We start from the raw sequence: 20474 nt of genomic DNA on the forward strand, positions 1-20474 counted from the left end.
GTTGGAATATCCATGGTAATGACTCCAGAAGCGCTCCCACACAACTGTTCGTGCCAAAAGATAGCTGCGCCAAACCTTTAAAATGGTAGCACGCAGATTACGCTGTCCCGGGTGGCTACCGGCACGTTAACGCATCCTCGCGTGCATAATCAGCACAATACCCTCGAACCACCTCACATAGGATCAGACGTCATACTGAAGACACGCAGGCAAGGTAAGATGTGAGCGTGTGAAAACCGAACTTTCACAAAAGTTCAAACCTCGCACACTTCAACGGCTATTGCAATCACAATCCGGTTAATTAAAAACTTGTACCCAGCATGGCTCCAAATTGAATAACAGTCTTCCAAAATTGCTTAACACCATGTTACATGCTCCCCAAATGAATTATCGAAGTGAATTTCCAACACGGTACTATGAACTCTCTGTCAGGGGTCATAAGCAGTTGAGCTGTCGAAAGTGAAGTTCTTGTTCATTTTCCTTTGATCATGCTTTCTTTCATGCTGTCTGCTATCAAATAAACAAACACGGAATTAATGACCCACATTGAGCTCTGTTAACTTTCCAAAGGGTCGTATAGCAGTCATGTTTCAAAAGGGTGTCTAATTCAGAGCACTTCCCTTCTTGTAAATAGTGTCAAAAACGCTCGATTTTTACATCTTAAAAACGGTAGTTCAAGAGTCAAACTCTCATTCTACATAACGTAGTATACAGTCTTTTGATGTTACGCTTAAACAGGCATACATAGAGAACACGGTATAATCTGTTGGCAGGCAGGAAAAAGGAAAGTCCATCATGTACTGCCATAAAGTGATTGTAAGAATGTCATTTTGCAGCTTCAGGCAAACGCTCTAGCACGCAAGGGCAGTATTCCTCAAAGCTGTTATATGAAAGAATATAACATAGACTGTCAGTTCTTTTCCAAAACCAGCAAGGATACAGAAACTGGCACAATTCAGTTAAGGGCGACCGTTGGCAGGGTCACCGGTGGGGCAATTGTGTGCCTAGTTTCATCATATCCATAAGTCAATGTTTACTTACTTGGGTCTTTTAAGTCTCATAAATTTCCAAACAGAAGGAAACTTTTCTTACAATTCTTATTTCTTCAAAGCAGCTTCATTTACATCAGTCTTTAAAAGTTAATCCATCAAGGTAGCTCCATGGGTTCTTTGAATCGTCGCAAGTGTTAAAACGGTAAAAGAAGCGTAGACCAGGTGAAGTAGGTAATATGATCTTTGCTTTATTCTTTAGATCTCTTCTTAGTTACAGGTGACCAGATGTAGTTAGATCCATAAGAGTGCCCCACCAGGAGCAGGCTCTCCACTGCTCAGCCCATCCACACTAACTGACATACTCATACAAACCAACACAATCAACATTCCATCTGATGTCATCACTGGCTGAGCAGCAGGGAGAGAACCACTGTAGGAAGAGTGTAATAAGTCAAAGTACATTACAACACAGTACATGTGCTGCAGGGCCTGACCTCTCTTCTCCCCCGGTAGTACATGTGCTGCAGGGCCTGGCCTCTCTTCTCCCCCGGTAGTACATGTGCTGCAGGGCCTAGCCTCCCTTCACCCCCAGTAGTGGATGTGATACAGAGTCTGGGCTCTCTTCGCCCCCAGTAGTAGATGTGATGCAGAGTCCGGCATCTATTATCCCCGGTTGGCACATGTGCTGTAGAGTCAGGGTTCTCTTCTCTCCCTGGTTAACGGACCTCTTTTTCTCCAATATCCTTCAAAACATCTCCCTGCATGGTCTCTCTCTCTTTCCATTCATTCTGTCTCCTTATCTCTGTCTTCTTTCCTATCTCTATCCCTCTACTTTCCCCCCTCTCTTTCTCCCTCTATTGAAGCCTCCCTGTCCCTGCTGCAATTAACCTCAAGGAGCTGGAAAAATACAGAGGCACCAGGTCTGACCATTGGCTTTCAAAACTGGCCTCCAGGGGCTGCAGTCCACTGGGAAAATGTCCAAAGGAGCAAAACAAAAGGCCCCTCTGGCCCTGTACATCAGCTGCCTGTACACCGGCTGCCTCCATGGGCCCCCATACACTGTCATGGCCTGATTCACACACTGAACTTTGTAGTACTGTGGTAGTAGTACTACAAAACTTGCTACAAAGTGCTAATAACAAACTGAACCTTTGTCATAACTTACCCTGTTGAGTAAGTTTAATACTCTTCAGTATTCACAAACTGAACTTTTGTAGAAAACTACACTTTTGTATTAACTTACACTCTTGTAGTAAGTCCCAACCTCTAATATTTTCTATGGCAGGGAGTTAAAGTACTAGCTTTTGGCCATGTGTGGTTCAAGACTTACTTCAAAAGTGTGAGTTACTACAAAATTGTAAGTTACTAAAAATAAATGCTGTTTGTGAATATCAAAAAGTAGTAAACTTACAATCATGAGTATATTTACACTTATGAGTGAGTTAACTTTGTGAATCATGCCCTCTGTAATGCCTAATCTTTAATCTCCATGTGTACAATGCCTTTAGACCATGGCTTCTCGTCTGTCTTCTCTCTGGTATCACACTGGATAAACAGCCCAGCCATTGTTGGGCATTCTCACCTCATACTAAAGGCATGGCAGTGGGTGATTTAAATCTCAAAGGGGAAGAAATGTGTTCTGTTTTGATGTATCAAAGGAGGTGTTGGTGTGGTGACACCACTCTCTAAAACTGGGCACACTAACATGTCAAAGAGGAACAACATAATACATGCTATCATTACAGATCTGGGAGATATGAAAGTGCCATATGTAATTAATTGGGGGGTCTTACTGTACTGAAAGTCAGCAGCAGCTTTTGTAGGTAAGAGCGGTGGGTCGGTGGGGTCGGGTGGGGGGATTTCGACAGACGACCACAAGTGTGCATTAATTATTTATTTAATTTCCCCTTGTGGTTGTCTGTCGAAATCCCCCCCACTCGATTCCATCGCCCCACCGCTCATACCTGCACGAGCAGCGGCTGCTGAAAGTGCTAGGCAATCTTGGGCATCCACAATGGGTTGGGTGAAGGGGTTTAAGCCAAGAAGCTGCACTCCTCCTCAGAGAAGAATATTTCCAAGGAAGTGGTGTTAGACTGGTGCAGCTATCTGAAACATCCCTGGAGAGACTACTAAGGTATCCCTCCAATGGCATGGGTAGACTTCGAAGTATTATAATTCGAGATATACCTGGAATGTACCAAATAGAGTAAGAGCTGGAGAGAGGGGAAAGACATACACGAAAATGGTGTTTCAAAGGGCTAAAAGCGAAAAAAACATTGACAGTTCCCGTGCACCTCAAGAAAGGTTCAGCTTTAAATTTGCCGATTTTTTCTGGCTTTTTTTGGAAAAGGTCTGAGCGAGGAACATGGCGGTGGCAGGCTAATGGCTGTCGCGGAGCTCCCCGTGTGGAGGCACCGAGTGAGAGAGGTTTTGGATGTTTTCCCCTGCCGAGTAGTACTACGGTGAGAGCGGAATGTATTGTGACATAGAAAATCCATAATACGGTAAAATAAGCATCTTTTCAGCTTTTTCTCCCCGCTTTTTGATACCGCGAGTGTGAGGCGAGCAGCGGCAGCGGCGGCACTAGGACCTGGGGGAATGGTGGAATTGAGCCTGCACTTGGAGGACGGGGAGGAGCAGACTCATGTCTGGAGAGACGCTGCTGCACCTAAATCGGTATCGGAGACGGCAGCAGAGGCCGAGGCACTGGTGATTGTCTCCCAGGTTTCCCCGAACCGAGGAAGCAGATCAGTTGAGATAAGTCTGTGAACTGGGGCTTGGGTTTCAGAGTGTGCTGATCGGAAATGGGAAGTGTGGCAGCATTCAAAGGGAGCGCTATTGCACCACTTTAGAGGTCCTGTGTGCTGGGGGCATTTTTCCGCCATAAGATACTTAGCCTCTGTTAAAGGAAGTGGTCGCATGGAGGCAGCCTTGTTGACAGGAGCACCAGTATTGTTAAGCCAGTGTCAAGTAAGCCCAGCAGGAGTAGGCGGAGGCTCTCATGCCACAGCTCCAGTAAAAACAAACCCTGCAACTGTGTTTTCAGGGACCGGAGAGAAGGGACTCATTGAAATTAAGCAGTCTAAAAACAGGGGGGAGGTGGTAAGAAACAGGTATCAACTGAGGTCTAAACAAGAACTGAGGCAGCAGGGGGTCCGGGACCCAGTGGAATGGGGTGAAAAAGTGAGACCTGCACCACTTACACCACATAAAAGTAAGAGGAAGTGGTGCGCTAAGAAGGGGGACAGTAATAAAGCCCCCCAGCAGGGTCTGACTCAAAAAAGCACACCCTCTCTTAAAAGTTACTTCAAAGTCATGGAGAAAATGAATTCCGTGAAGGAGGGTGTAGGAGCAGAAGCTGACTTACAACTAACTCAGACCTCTTCTTTATCCGCCCTGGCCTTGGAGAACAGGTACTCCCCTATTGCGGAAACGCAAGCTGATGAGGTGCTAGAAGATCCAGCTGATCTGGCTCATCTGGGGACAGGCATGCTGACAAGTGGTTGTATTAGTGTGACAGAGAGAGCTCTAACTCATCAAGCTCATACAGTAGCGTCACAAAACCCCTCAAAGGGCTCAGAACTTAAAAACTCTACCATTATTTCGACAACAGAGGGCGCAAGACCATCTTACCCCTTATTAGGAGAGCACGTAGTTTCGGAAGCAATTTCTCAACCTCATGCCAGGCCTGAAATGGACACATCTCTTACCCCTGCCCCTGCCCACGAACTTGATAAAATTGGGCTTTTATTTCAATCATTGCGGGGGGATTTACTTGAGAAGTTTGAAATCTGCGAGTCAAATCAAAAAAGACTGCATGATAGGTTCGGTCTTTTGGAAGCCAAATTAGAAGGCATAGAGACTCGGACAACCACACTGGAAAATAAAGTCTCTACCCTCTCGGTCACTACTGCAGAAAGCTCCGCTGATCTTTGCACCTTAAAAAAGCAAAATCGGGCTTTAATGATGGACATGGAACGCCTGGAGACTCACTCACGGCGGAACAATCTCCGCATATTGAAGATACCCGAAGGGGAGGAAGTGGAGGACATTAAAGCCTTTGTCTGTAGACTCCTTAGGGAGGGTGTATTGAAAGATCGATTACACATAGACTTAGAGGCAGAGATCCAGAGGGTCCATAGAGATCCCTTCAGACTTCACCCGGACCGTAAGGCACCCAGAAAAATCTTGGTATATTTCCAGACGTACAGTTTTAAGGAGTTGATACTCAGCAGGTCCCTGGCTGCCGCCTCACTCCATTATCGGGCTAACCCGTATCAAATCAGGTCTGACATAGGAGGACGAACAGCCCAAAGACAATGGGAGCTGGGTTCAAGAGTGCCTGAGCTCAGATCATTAGGGGTGCGAGTGCAGATGAAGTTCCCTGCCACGTTAAAAATCATGTGGAACAACAAAATGCATACATGTAATCAGCCAGAAGAGGTGGATGAGTTGTTAATGAGCATGAGGGAGTAGTTTGGTTTGCTTGTGTGAAGTCTCTGCCTATCGTTCACAGCTCATTGGTCACTGCCTACATGAAAATGAACACTGTATACAAGGGATAATGAAGAGCTCTCTTTGCCTATGGTTAGGTGGTACAGCACTGAGCTTAACCCCTTCGATGCTGGTGACGGAACCGTTCCGTCATCAGTCACGGCTGAGCTGTGCTGATGACGGAACGGTTCCGTCACGACCGCGCCCTGTTCTGGAATGTCCAGCACAGGGCGCGGCTACGGCGCCGCACGGAAGCGGTTAAATAAAAAAACAAAAAAACACAAGGGGGTTCTTTCTGATGTAGAAAGAGGCGGGGAAAAATTGCTGTTAAAAAAACAACAAAAAAAACACATATAACATTAGTATTAGTACAAAGTATCACAAATAAAAAGGAGGAAAAAAAAACTAAACCACATACAGTAGCTAGAAGGGGAAGGGTTAGACAGGGTGCTGGAAGGCGGGGAGCTCCATAGGGGCTAGACAACGCCTGAGATGAAGGGAGGGTTCCTCAGGGGAGGGTGTGGGTGGGTTGGGGAGGGGAGGGGGAAAAAGAACAAAAAGTCCTCATTGGTCGTAGTAATGCAATATACATTGACTCAGATGTTACAGTCATCCAGGGGGGTTGGTGGACCCGGTTATGGCTGCAAATCTGCTCTTAAGTAGTAAAATCATCTCCTGGAACCTTAACGGTATAGGAAGTCAGAAGAAACAGCAAAGGGTGTGTGAATTTTTAAAGAACTTAGTGGCCAGTATATACTTGCTACAGGAGACTCATCTTGAGGCAGAAGCATGCATGAAGGTTTTTGGGAAACAACGTTGGGTACAGGAAGTGCTATGCTCTAGACAGAAGGGAATTTCCAGGGGGGTAGCAATAATCGTTAGGGCAAACAAGGGAATAAGGGTACAGAGCTGGGACACTGACCAGTCAGGGAGGTGGTTGGTGGCGGTCCTTCTGATTGCTAGTTCTCCCTATACATTCACAGTATACTACGGCCCGAATGAAGACAATGAAATCTTTCTTCAAAACCTTGAGAAGATATTAATCTTGGGTAAAGCACCTGTTATTCTCGGGGGTGATTTTAATCTTGTTTTTGATTGTCAACTGGATCGCACCTCCAGAGCAAAGTATGTTCCGCCTAAGAGGTCTCTTTTAGCCCTTAAGAATATAATAAGAGACTTCAACTTGCTGGATGCTTGGAGGGTCAAGAATGGAGACTTAAGAGAGTACTCTTTCTATAGTAAAATGTTTAGGCAATTCTCAAGAATAGATTTGTTCCTGGTAGACCATATACTTAAGTCTGTTTTGACTTCAGTTTCCCATACCCCAGTGGGCCTCTCAGACCACTCGGTTGTAGAACTAACTATTAACTTTAAGACTCTTGTGTATGAACGTAGATGGACTCTCGATAGAATCATTTTATTGGAGGGAAACATTGGAGCTAAAATTAAGAGCAGTATAGTGGAGTTCTTTTTATTCAATGCAGGTTCGACGACAGAACAAACTGTTTGGGAGTCATTCAAGGCTTTTATAAGATGCTTTTTGGGATACCAGATGAAACAAAAAAGAAAAAATCTAAAAGAATTAGAAGCTAAAGATCTGGACTTTATTGAGAGGAAAGAACAGGAATTGCAGCTGGCAGCTTTGGGAGAAAGAGATAAGATCCCGGTACTCGAAAAGGAGCTTATGGAGCTACAATTAAATTTCAAACCTAAAGCAGATAAGCAGATTCATGACAGGTGGGAAGCCAGCAAACTTAAGAACTTTGAGTGTGGGGAGAAATGTGGTGCACTTCTGGCGTGGAAAGCCAGATCCGATAGGACCAGGAACAACATCAATACCCTGTCCCAACGTAGCTCAGGAAAATTGTTGACTGACGATGAAGAGATCAGGGTCGAAGCTAGGGGATTTATGGAGGAGTTATATCAGGAGAACATAAGTAGGGGAACAGAGGATCTGGAGAAGTGATGGAGCCGGAGGACACTGCCTCAATTGAGTGAGGCTGATAAAAAGACTCTATCGGGTGAGATTACCGAAGGGGAGATTAGGGTGCAGTTAAAAAAGATGAGTAGGAGCAAGGCCCCAGGCCCCGATGGCATACCAACGGAGGTCTACAAGGACAATCTAGAAGAGATTCTTCCCCACCTGCGCTCTCTTTTTAACAACATATATCAGCAAGCGGGAGGTATTCCACCTTCACGGTCAGAGGCTACTATTACCTTAATAGCCAAACCCAATAAGGATCCTATGAAAATAGAGTCTTATAGACCTATCTCCCTTCTGAATTCCGATCTTAAAATATTTTCTGGAATTCTGGCTGGGAGATTAGCGAAAGTTATCAAAAATACTATCCACCCGGACCAGAGGGGCTTTGTGCCAGGTCGGCAGTTAAATGAGCTGACATTCCAGGCTATTGGAGCAATAGATTATGCAGAAGAAAGGGGACTGCCGTTGGCCATCGTGGCAATTGATGCCGCGAAGGCCTTTGATCAGGTCAATTGGCCGTTCCTTTGGGACACTCTGACTAGGTTCAGCTTTCCACTTCCCTTTATTCAAGGTGTTAAAAAATTGTACGGGAACCCACGGGCAAAAGTACTGATTAATGGCTGCCTGACTGATTGGTTTACGATTTCAAGGGGGACGAGACAGGGTTGTCCCCTGTCTCCTCTCCTTTTTGATCTTTATATCGAGCCCTTTGTTTCTTTGCTGAGATTGGTTCCAACAATTATTCCGTTTAAAATGGGAGGTCTGGAGCTTAAGACAGCATTATATGCGGATGACTTATTGCTTTATACCATCAATCCACTAGAGTCTATTCCGAAGTTATTTCAATTAGCGGAGGAATACGGTGTAGTCTCAGGATATAGTATCAACAAGAGCAAAACAGAAATAATGAGTTGGAACAGTCCTGTCCCTATACCAGGGGCCAAAAGCAAGATTAGGTACTGTCAGGAGACATGTTGTGGCTGCTGTGGGTAGTGTTAGAAGGGTTGGGCACGCGTGATTCCTAATTAAACCCAGAACTGTCAACATATGGCAGTATCTGTAAGTTAGTTGTCCTTCCTAAGATGGCCGCCAAAGTTGCCAGGTAGAGGGTTATGGTTGCCTGCTAGGCGGTTTAGTTTACGTGGAGCGCGCGAGCACGGTGAGCTGCGCACTTCAATTTTGAACTGTATCCTGAGAAGAAGTTTTGTCCGTTCCTCCGCGTTTATTTACATAGCGGGAGGAACGGAATTGAGAATTCAGAGGATAGCTCGTACGGAGATAAGAGAAGCCTCTCTTATCTCTTTTCTTGAAAAGAAGTCGTCAGAGTAACTTCTAGTCCGTGAAGTGAGGAACTGACTTTTTGGACAACTCGTCGAGCATTTAGGTATTGGCAGCTCGAGAGCAGCAGTGATATTTCAGTCAGAGGCAAAGCGGTGTGGTTTCCTGAAGCTTTAGCTGCCCCCGAACCTTGACTATCGTTTAGAAGTGGTTTAAGGCAGCGCCAAGACAGACGTTGGTTCTTGAGCCAGTTCAAAGACTTCACCCGCATCTCAGCCCGAAGGTATTGAACTCTTCGCAAGACCACCAGAACTAGAAACTGCCGACTATAAGACGTAAGGTACTGTCAACGGTGCTTAACCTCCCTTCGTTGCACTTTCCCTTGTTTCTTCCTTCTCTTCTTTCCTTCCTTAATCCTTTTTGCGCGCTACGGATTTTCAGCAGCTTGCACAGCTTATCCTTACGTCCAGCAGTAAAAGGCACAGGAGAGGTACAGACATTAGAAAAGCTTCCAACGGAGATTAATCAGGTAGGGTGGTTCTGAGGGAAGCATTCATAGTACCCTTCTACTGAATAGGAGAAAGTCTCTAATGTAGGTTGTTTCTCTTCAGACAGAATCTCCAAACTCCAAATTCATAAAATATAGAAGAGAGGTGAAGACTCTGCAGTGAGCTGGTAGGATAAAAGCCAAGTCTGAATATTGAATGTTTAAATGATGTAGTGAGTAGTGTTCTCAAAATCCCCTCCCCTCTCTTTATGTGCATTAGACACCCCCCTTAAGATGTCAGGAGTAACAGAAGAAGATTCCAGAATCTGACCGGGGTGCTAGCAACAGAGTCTCTCTTCTTTCTCACTCCACTTCCCCTTTTTTCCCCCTTGCTGGTCTAGTAGATAAATTCGCTGCGACACCAGTGAGTGGGAGTTTGGGATTAGCAGCGATTCGGCCTCTGCGAAGCATCTGGAGCCTTTGACAGATTGAAGTGCCCAAGAAGTTTGCTTCGCCTGGGCAGAATGGCTGAGGGATTTGATTTAAAGGCCTTGGGAGAGATGTTGGGGGGAATCCAGCAAGAGATAAGAGCAGTCCGAGAGGAAAATAAGATTTTGAAACAAGAGTTAGGGGCTTCCAGACAGGAGATTCAAGTTTTAGCTCAGAAGGTGGATGGGTTGGTCATGGGGAATCCAGCAGGTGGTTCCGCTTCCGCACATGTTCCTGCTCATAGTACAGACCCTAAGACTGTGGCTCAGGTCATTCATTCAGTCTCTCCTCTTATTCCTTTAGCGGCCCCAGAAAGGTTTCAGGGAGATCCTCAAAAGGCCCAGTTATTTTTGACCCAATGTTCTTTACATTTTATGTGTCGCCCAAACTTATTTCCTGATGCAAAATCAAAGGTAGCTTTTGTTCTTTCATATCTGGGCGGAGATGCGGCAAATTGGGCCATGCCTTTGGCTTCCCGAGATGATCCCTTTCTCTATGATTTTGTTCAGTTTGAGAGGGAGTTTTTGAGGATTTTTGACAGGAGACGGGTTTCTCAGGCCACTGACAATGAACTATTGGAGCTGCGTCAAGGATCAAAAGACTTGTTGACCTATCTCACTCAATTTAATAAGCTAATTATTGAGACCAATTGGCCCGAAGAGAAACGAGCAGCGTTGTTCTACAGAGGATTGTGGGATGAGCTCAAAGATATTTTGTCACAGATACCCAATCGACCTAAAGAATTATCTGCCTTAGTGGATCTTGTCTTAGAATTAGATTTTCGAAATTCTGAACGGAAAGGAGAAAAGAGGAAGGACTGGAGAATGAGTTTTCCTCGATTGGATAGAATGAATACGGACAGTGGAAAAGTAAGTAATGAAACAGAGCCAATGCAGATTGGAGCCGTCTGTGGCCCCTTGAGTAAAGAAGAAAAAGAGCAAAGACGGCAGAAGAAATTGTGCCTTTATTGTGGAAGCCCGGGGCATTTTGTAAGAGAATGTACCAAGCGCCCCAAGACTCCCATGAAGGGAAACGACTTCAGCCATCAGTAGACGGAGTCGCTCTGGTGGTCGAGGAAGTTAAGACGGCTCCTGAAGTTCATTTGATCATGAATACTTTGCAGTCTATGTCCCCACACATTGTACTTCATATGACTTTAAAATTTAGGGAACACGAGTTTCCTAGTGTGGCTTTTATGCTGGATTCTGGTGCAACCGGTAATTTTTGTGACTTAAAGTACGCTCAAAAGATGAGAATCCGGGCCATTCGGAAAGAGAAAAGTGAACCAGTACGTGCGGTGGACGGTACTAATTTGTCGTCTGGCCCAATTATAAGTCACACTGAATGTCTGGAGGTAATTCGAGCAGATGGGCATCGAGAAATTCTCCAATTTAACCTTATTGATGCTCCGCAATTTCAATTCATTCTAGAGCTGCCTTGGCTATCTCAGCATAATCCCACAATTGATTGGGAAAATCGGACGGTGAGGATGGAGTCTTCCTTTTGTCTGGAACATTGTTATCAGGATTTAGAGAAGAAGGAGGCTCCTTCGCTAGTCAATTTACTATCTTTTGGAGGACAGTCAATTGGAGTTATCAATTCTGTTGAGATTCCAGCGGAATATCAAGAGTTTCTAGGCGTCTTCAGTGAGGAGAAAGCTGATCTCCTACCCCCTCATCGCCCGTATGACTGTACTATTGAACTGGAACTTGGAGCAGTTCTTCCTTGCAGCAGGATCTATGCGTTGACCGAAGCAGAAAATCAACATTTGAAGGAGTATTTAGATCGCTACCTGGCTAATGGATTTATTAGACCTTCACAGTCTCTGGTGTCCTCTCCTTTGTTTTTTATACCCAAGAAGGAAGAAGGAAAATTAAGGACATGCATTGACTATCGCGCTTTAAATCAGGTAACCATCAAGAATCGTTACCCGTTACCTTTGATTTCGGTTCTCTTAGATCAGGTAAAGGAGGCACAGATCTTTACTAAGTTGGATTTACGAGGAGCCTATCATCTGGTCCGTATGAAAGAAGGACACCAATGGAAGACAGCTTTTCGCACTAAATTTGGCTTATTTGAATATAATGCGATGCCTTTTGGACTTTGCAACGCTCCAGCTGTGTTCCAACATTTTATCAATGATGTTATGGGAGATCTCCTTGATAAAATCGCATCATCTATCTGGATGATATATTGGTATTTTCTAAGGATCCCCAAGATCATCCCGAACACGTACGAAGAGTTTTGGAACGTTTACAACAACATCGTCTGTATGTTAAGTTGGAAAAGTGTGTCTTCAATACTACACAAGTTGAGTTCTTGGGTTTTATCTTGTCCCCCTCAGGTGTGGTCATGGATCCTACGAAGGTGCGTGCTGTGGAAGATTGGCCTTCACCTCATGACGTGAAGGAAATTCAAAGATTCCTGGGGTTTGCTAACTTCTATCGACGTTTCATCCAAGGATTCTCTCAACTCATTGTACCTATTACCCGTCTACTCAAGAAAGGAGTGAGATTTGAATGGACAACTGAGGCTGAGCAAGCTTTTTGTCTGCTAAAGAAAAGATTTACTTCTGCACCTATTCTCCTGCACGCTGACCCTTCTGAAACCTTTTACGTGGAAGCGGATGCTCCGGATCAGGCGATTGGAGGAGTACCTTCTCAAAGACATCGAAGCACGGGGCAACTTCATCCTGTGGCCTACCGCTCACGGAAGTTAAGTCCAGCAGAGTTAAACTATACAATAGCCGAAAAAGAATTATTAGCGGTGAAGGATTCTTTTGAGGATTGGAGACACTACCTGTTAGGGGCCAGACACACGGTTACGGTGTATTCTGATCATAAGAATTTGCAATTCCTCAAATCTGCTAAAACCTTGACGCCTCGACAGTTACGGTGGTCACTTTATTTTGCTGACTTCGACTTTGTGATCACCTACCGTCCTGGTCCCAAAAATGGAAAAGCGGATGCTTTGTCACGCATTGACACGCAAGAATGTGAACATCTTGTGGAATCTCAGCCTATCATTCCTGCCTCCAAGATAATTTGTACAATTGCCAATTGGCAATTTTCAAGAGGAAGTAGGGAAGAGCTTGTCCGTTGAAGAAATTCAGGATTGGGCAGCACAGGATAGTGATCGAAGAGTATGTCAGCAACTGCCGTATTACAAAGAAGCCTTGTATTTACCGACTACAGCTCTACAATTGAAGGCTCTTCAGAAATGTCACGACCATCCATTGGCTGGTCACAAAGGAATCGCTAAGACTTTGGATTTGGTACAGCGGTACTTTTGGTGGCCTGGGTTATCCTCTCATGTCAAAAATTATGTCTTATCCTGTGAGTTATGTGCTCGAAGTAAACCTAGCAGACAGGCGCCATCGGGGTTGTTACAACCTTTGCCCACTCCCACTCATCCCTGGCATACGATTTCTATGGATTTTATTGTGGAACTCCCTAAGAGTAAGGGTTATGATACCATTTTGGTTGTAGTGGACACCTTCACTAAGATGAGTCACTTCATTCCTTTGAAAGGCTCTCCTTCGGCCCCAGAGTTAGCCAGAGTGTTTGGAGAGCATATTGTCAAGATACATGGGATTCCAAGAGTAGTCGTCTCTGATAGGGGCCCTTAATTTGTGTCTCATTTTTGGAAGGCCTTTTTACAGGGGCTGGGGGTGGAGAGGAGATTGACCACTAGTTATCACCCCGAAGCAGATGGTCAGACAGAGCGCATAAATCAGGAACTGGAGCAATATTTGCGCTTGTTTCTGGTTGATGTGGGAGGTGATTGGTCAGACATGCTGTGGATGGCTGAATTCGCTAACAATAATGCGAAGAGTGTGTCTACTGGGTACTCTCCGTTTTATTTGAATTTTGGTCGTCATCCTAACCCATTTCTGATTAATGCTGATTCAGATGTTTCTGCAGTGGGGACTTTAATGAAAGACATGGATTCCTTACATAAATCAGCAGAGACCAATCTAGTCAGAGCTAAACAGTCGTACAAGAAAGGTGCAGATAAACATAGAAAACTAGCTCCACCATATCGAGCAGGAGAGCAGGTTTGGTTATCTTCAAGAAATTTACATTTGAAAGGTAACAGGAAATTTCAACCAAGATTTGTAGGTCCTTATGTCATTGATGAGGTATTGGGCCCAGTCACAGTCAGATTAAAATTGCCGGCCAAATTGGGTATTCACCCGGTATTCCATGTCTCTCTTCTAAAACCAATTGCTCCTAAGCTGCGATTGTCTAAGCCACCTGACCCTATACTGGTGTCAGGTCATCCGGAACATGTGGTGAAGGATATTTTGGACTCTAAGTTTCGAAGAGGGAAATTACACTATTTGGTGGACTGGAAGGGGTATGGTCCTGCAGATAGATCATGGGAGCCAGTAGAGAATATTCATGCCCCGTCCTTGATTAACAGATTTCATGCTCAGAAACCATCCAAGCCAGGACCGATGAATCGGTCGTTGAGAGGGGGTACTGTCAGGAGACATGTTGTGGCTGCTGTGGGTAGTGTTAGAAGGGTTGGGCACGCTCGATTCCTAATTAAACCCAGAACTGTCAACATATGGCAGTATCTGTAAGGTTAGTTGTCCTTCCTAAGATGGCCGCCAAAGTTGCCAGGTAGAGGGTTATGGTTGCCTGCTAGGCGGTTTAGTTTACGTGAAGCACGCGAGCTCGGTGAACTGTATCCTGAGAAGAAGTTTTGTCCGTTCCTCCGCGTTTATTTCCATAGCGGGAGGAACGGAATTGAGAATTCAGAGGATAGCTCGTACGGAGATAAGAGAAGCCTCTCTTATCTCTTTTCTTGAAAAGAAGTCGTCAGAGTAACTTCTAGTCCGTGAAGTGAGGAACGGACTTTTTGGACAAATCGTCGAGCATTTAGGTATTGGCAGCTCAAGAGCAGCAGTGATATTTCAGTCAGAGGCAGAGCGGTTTGGTTTCCTGAAGCTTTAGCTGCCCCGAACCTTGACTATCCTTTAGAAGTGGTTTAAGGCAGCGCCAAGACAGACGTTGGTTCTTGAGCCAGTTCAAAGACTTCACCCGCATCTCAGCCCGAAGGTATTGAACTCTTCGCAAGACCACCAGAACTAGAAACTGACGACTATAAGACGTAAGGTACTGTCAACGGTGCTTAACCTCCCTTCGTTGCGCTTTCCCTTGTTTCTTCCTTCCCTTCTTTCCTTCCTTAATCCTTTTTGCGCGCTACGGATTTTCAGCAGCTTGCACAGCTTATCCTTACGTCCAGCAGTAAAAGGCACAGGAGAGGTACAGACATTAGAAAAGCTTCCAACGGAGATTAAACAGGTAGGGTGGTTCTGAGGGAAGCATTCATAGTACCCTTCTACTGAATAGGAGAAAGTCTCTAATGTAGGTTGTTTCTCTTCAGGCAGAATCTCCAAACTCCAAATTCATAAAATATAGAAGAGAGGTGAAGACTCTGCAGTGAGCTGGTAGGATAAAAGCCAAGTCTGAATATTGAATGTTTAAATGATGTAGTGAGTAGTGTTCTCAAAATCCCCTCCCCTCTCTTTATGTGCATTAGACACCCCCCTTAAGATGTCAGGAGTAACAGAAGAAGATTCCAGAATCTGACCGGGGTGCTAGCAACAGAGTCTCTCTTCTTTCTCACTCCACTTCCCCTTTCCCCCCTTGCTGGTCTAGTAGATAAATTCGCTGCGACACCAGTGAGTGGGAGTTTGGGATTAGCAGCGATTCGGCCTCTGCGAAGCATCTGGAGCCTTTGACAGGTACTTGGGTATTTACCTTACGCAAAAGCTAATTGATGTCCCCAGAATAAGCTGGCAAATAGTGGTCAAAGAAATAAGTAAACTTTTACTCAGATGGGCTGGTCTACCTCTTAGTATATATGGTAGAGTCAATCTAATAAAAATGGTGGTATTGCCTAAAGTAACTTTTCTATTTAACAGTATCCCATTGACTTTCCACAATAAAGACATCTCCAGTCTCCAGGGCAAGATAGGCTCTTTTATCTGGGCTACTAAATCACCAAGAATAGCTTGGAAGAAGCTGAGAAGGGGTCTAAAAATAGGTGGCCTGGCCCTCCCTGATCTACTTTTGTACTGTTATGCGTTTCAGTTAAAAAAAATTTGACTCCTGGCTAACAAGTTGGACTCATCCTCGCACGGCCGTTTGTTCCAGGCGATGTTATCCGACCAACCACAGGGCCTTGAATTTTTTTTGTTCAAATTTGGTGCCCAGAAGTTCTACAAGAAGGTTCGTTTAAAAATCCTACTTACAGCACTTAAGTTGTGGCAAGTAGTTTGTAAAACATGGAGAATCCCCTATTATAATCCCCTAGCTCCAATCTGGGACTCCCCGGGAACACCTGAATGCTTATTAGATCGCTTATCGCTCCATTTGAGGGATGCTGGCCTTGTAAGATGGGGAGACCTGAATAATAATCTAGGGCTCCTTGATTGGACATCCTTATTTAACATAACAGGAGGGTCCCTTACAAGGTTCAAATACTACCAACTATCATCTTGGTGGGGAAGCCAACATTGGGAGCTGGAAGAAGAAGGAAATGGGTTTCTGGAACTAGCCAGCAGACAGGAAGGCTGGAAGGGGGAGGTCTCTTCCTGGTATACTTTACTAACTTGGGCAAAAGATCGGCAGGAGGAAGAAATCTCTAAACTTTGGGGCGACCTTCTGGCAGATAGCCTGGAAAGGAAACTGGAGGTTTGGACAGATTCATTTAAAATATCTCAAAACACAATAAAGCCTGCCAATCTTAGAAGGAACCATCTCTACACAGCACACAGGGTTTACTGGACCCCTTCAAAATTGACAAAAATCTCTGGTGAATCGTATTACTGTCCAAGATGTAAGCTTTTAGCAGCAGATGACCTACATATCTTTGCGGACTGCCCAGAAATTAAAAACTATTGGCAGCAGGTCTGTAGTTTTTTAGAAGATGTATTGTTGAGACCAGTAATTTGCAGCCCAAGATTGATTCTCTTTGGTCTGCCACACGAATACGACATCAGAGACAGTTTTTTTCAGTTTATATTTTATGTTATTGTCATTGCAAGGAGGGAGGTGTGTAGGGAATGGAAATCTTTGACCCCCCCAAGGTTCGCCGATTGCCTAAGAAACATCATGACTATAAGTAAATCAGATTTGTTGTGCGGTGGAGAGGGTGCGGCTAAGGTATGGGCTCCGTTGGTAAAATGGTCGGACAGATAAACGATGAAAAGTCCAATGATTATGCCAGGGGTTTGTGGTCTGGTCCTCCCAAGGGGCAAGGTCTACTGATATCGAAAACGGGAGTTGGACTAGTAGACAACCTACCTCTGGGTGATCTTTAACCGCTATGCATAAAATCCCAGGGCGCATAGTAATGATTTGTGCTGGCGGCTTGGAGAGATCCTATCTAGAGTCATAACATCTGGTGGCATATATGAGGACAAAAAAAAAAAAAGCTTTAAATTTGCCATTATCTGTGGCTCTGGATGCAGAAGATGCATTTCTCTCCTGGGAGGTTGAGACACCTAAAGACTTTGGAGGATGAGTTCTCTACTCTGCATCTCAGTTGTACTTCATACAGAGCCGAGCCCAGCCTCTTAGCTCTACGCATCTGTTAAACTATCTACAGAACTAGATGTCTCTTTGTCTATTCTTTGTTAATCTGTTTCCAAAGCCGGAGAATCCAAGTGTTTGCAAATGAGGTCATCTGATGATCTACATAGCATGGATTTGTAAATTTGCTCCATTCCAGCCAATAAAGAGATCAGGTTGGGTTAGAAATGAAAATGCAGAATTGACAATTATTTCACTTGCTTGCATTTGTGAATTCCTTATACTGGACTGACATGTTACATGGTCTGGGACTGCCGGCCACCCCCCGCCTTATCATGCAAACTACAGTAAACACTTATCAGTCAACAACAGAATTCTTTGGAAGGCAGGGGGTCACGCGACCCCCCGGACGTATTTATTAAAATATAAAAACAAATCAAAATTAAATAAAATAGCATTATTTACATAATTATTAAATGCAAAATTCAGACATTATATTTACAGCGAGTTAGACAGGTATGATGGGCTAACATTAACAAATGTCTAATACAGTGTGTTTCCGAACCAAATCTAACATCCTACATATCAATTTTGCATTTTAATAATTTCTGGTCCTACGACAAGGTCGTTAACCGGTGTCAGATCCTTTACCCAGCTACGCCCTCACTTCTGAGTGCGCATGCGCGACAAGGGCCCGGTTACCGGGAGAGTTCGGCCCTCTCCTGATTGCCCTCGTACGCTCCGTGAACTCCATTAACCAAAAAGGAGGGCCCTTACACTCGCGCCATTTGCTGACGTCAAAGTGTATGTGCGGGGTGGCTCCCAGCCCGAGGAAAGCGTGACTCCCTCCCCCGCACCCCAAGCAAGCGGATATCCTGCCCCTGAAGTTCTAGGAGAGACCATTGGCCCCTCCCCCTGGGCAGCCCAATTCCTTAATGGTGCCGTCCCCTAAGGACCTTAAATTGGTGCTCACCGATTATGACCTTACCGCCACAGGCCAGCATAGTTGCCCAACTATCTGCCCCCCCCCCAAATGCCTACACTGAAAGGTCATACCCTCCTAGCAAAACCTTCAACCCATGCCAGTATGTTCCTTATCAATAGGGCATTCCCTGACTCTGTCAAGTGGACCCCATCCCACAGGTAGAACTGTTCGCCCCAAATGCACCCATGAGGTATACTCTGTAGGTGAGGAGTTCGAAAAAGCTTGTCTATTTTATTGTTGACCCCCTTTACCAAGTGATTCAACGCCCTGACTGATTCCCCACCCCTCCATTGAAGCCTCGGTATCAACTGTGACCACACTATAGTGCAATCCGGTAACAGTATCGCCAGCCAACCTGCTGCTGAGATGATTTCTTCCAAAAGGACCCTTCTGCCCAAGTCGACTAAATGATTCCCCCCAGGTGCAGGATGACCACTGAGGGCGGTGAGGTGTGTCTTCTGAGTAACTCTGACATGTAGCCCCTAAGCTGATTAAGGTGGAGCCCCCCTCTGCCATGGAAGGAAACATTGAGAGCCCCGAACTCTGCCCTCCTTCTGCCCTCTCCTGCAAGGAAAATTGGTTTAGCACGTTTCACATAAGAATGACCGACTACCCATACTACAGGTGTCCTCCTTTTGTCTTCCTGCTGTTGTCGAGATGTTGATGATTGGCTCCGATGACTCTGAAGAAGTTTCCGCCCTGCGTCACAGGCCCGAGAAACTGTAAGATAAACATAGACAAAGCAGGCGTCAGGGGATGTCGACTGACCTTACAACATGTGCAACCGCACATAACGCTTATAGGCATTGGAAGACCATCTCCCAATCCTCTTCACACTCTTGCCATTCAAACCCCTCGCAGTGGCCTCAGTGGCTGCCCCTATCCAAACTCCTTGGGGTTTAAACCTGTCTTGGCAATACACATAGCTAAGACTCTTTGGAACTGAAACCTGGTCAGAGGGGTACCATCCGCATGCATTAGCAATGCTCCCCTCACCTGCTTGTTGCTTGATTAATGCTTCTACATGTGACACTGGGCAGCACGGGTTATTCGGTGCCCGGTGCAGTACTAAACTCACCCCCCTAGCCTCCTGATCAGTCTTGGATTTCCGGATGATGACCCACATTGTGTCACCCCGTATACTGGTATCTCTCAGCTGAATACCTCCTATTGTGTCAAGTTTGTTGTTAGCAACTAGTACGCCTACTCGGAAAGCCCCGTACAAGGCCAGGGAGAAAGCAGCCCTGAATAATATCACCTCTCCCGAAGAACTGCATGTGTTGGGCAGGGCGAGGAATAATGCTGTCACCCGTTCTAGACCAATCGGTCTTCTGCTATCGGCGGTATTTGCCTGTAGGCCCCGCCATCCCTTCGAGGCCTTTTGTACTATGAAGATGTCCGTAGGATCCCTGGTTCCCCTTGCTTGTGCGAAAAAGGAAACTGCTGCCTTATGTCTGCTGGCTGTCGCCGCTAAGCGCCCTTCCTTGTGTAATGTGTCCATGTACCCATTAAAACTAGCCTCCTGATCCCATCTGTCCTTCCAGTCATGACCCAAAATGTACAGTAAGACCTGAACGCCCCTTCGTAAGCTGTCCTGGTCCTGGGAGCTAGGCTGGCTGCCACAAGGCCATGTAGTTGGGGGCACCAATCTGCCAAAGTGTCGATGGGAAGTGAGCTGGGAAGGCCTCTGCAGCCGGTAGGTGTTCCCTGAATACCTGCATCTTAAAGCGAGAAAGGGCGTCAGCTGCATTATTCAAGACCCCTGGAACATGTTTGGCCCTGAAATGTACATTCAATTTCATGCAACTCAGCACAATCTCCTTTACCAGGCGCAGTATGTACTTACACCGCGCTGCCTGCTGATTGATGCATTCCACCACGGTCATGTTATCTGACCAGAAAATGACCGACCGATTAGCCAAATGCTCGGGCCATACCTTTAACGCAACCCAGATTGGGAACAGTTCCAGGAACCCAATGTTTGCTGTCAAACCGTTCTCATCCCACCAGTTGGGCCATCTTTGGGCCACCCACTTGTTGCCAAGTATGGCGCCAAACCCTACACTGCCGGCAGCGTCAGTCCATAGTCCCAACTCTGCTGAGGTCAGCGTGGGTGCACCCCACAGTACTCTGCCATTGAAATCCTCCAGGAATGCAATCCATATCCGCATGTCCTGGCGAACCTCGACTGACAGTCGTGTGTGATGGTGTTTGTCCT

Source organism: Lissotriton helveticus, chromosome 1_1 (assembly GCF_964261635.1).
Source record: "Lissotriton helveticus chromosome 1_1, aLisHel1.1, whole genome shotgun sequence".
Taxonomy (NCBI): domain Eukaryota; kingdom Metazoa; phylum Chordata; class Amphibia; order Caudata; family Salamandridae; genus Lissotriton; species Lissotriton helveticus.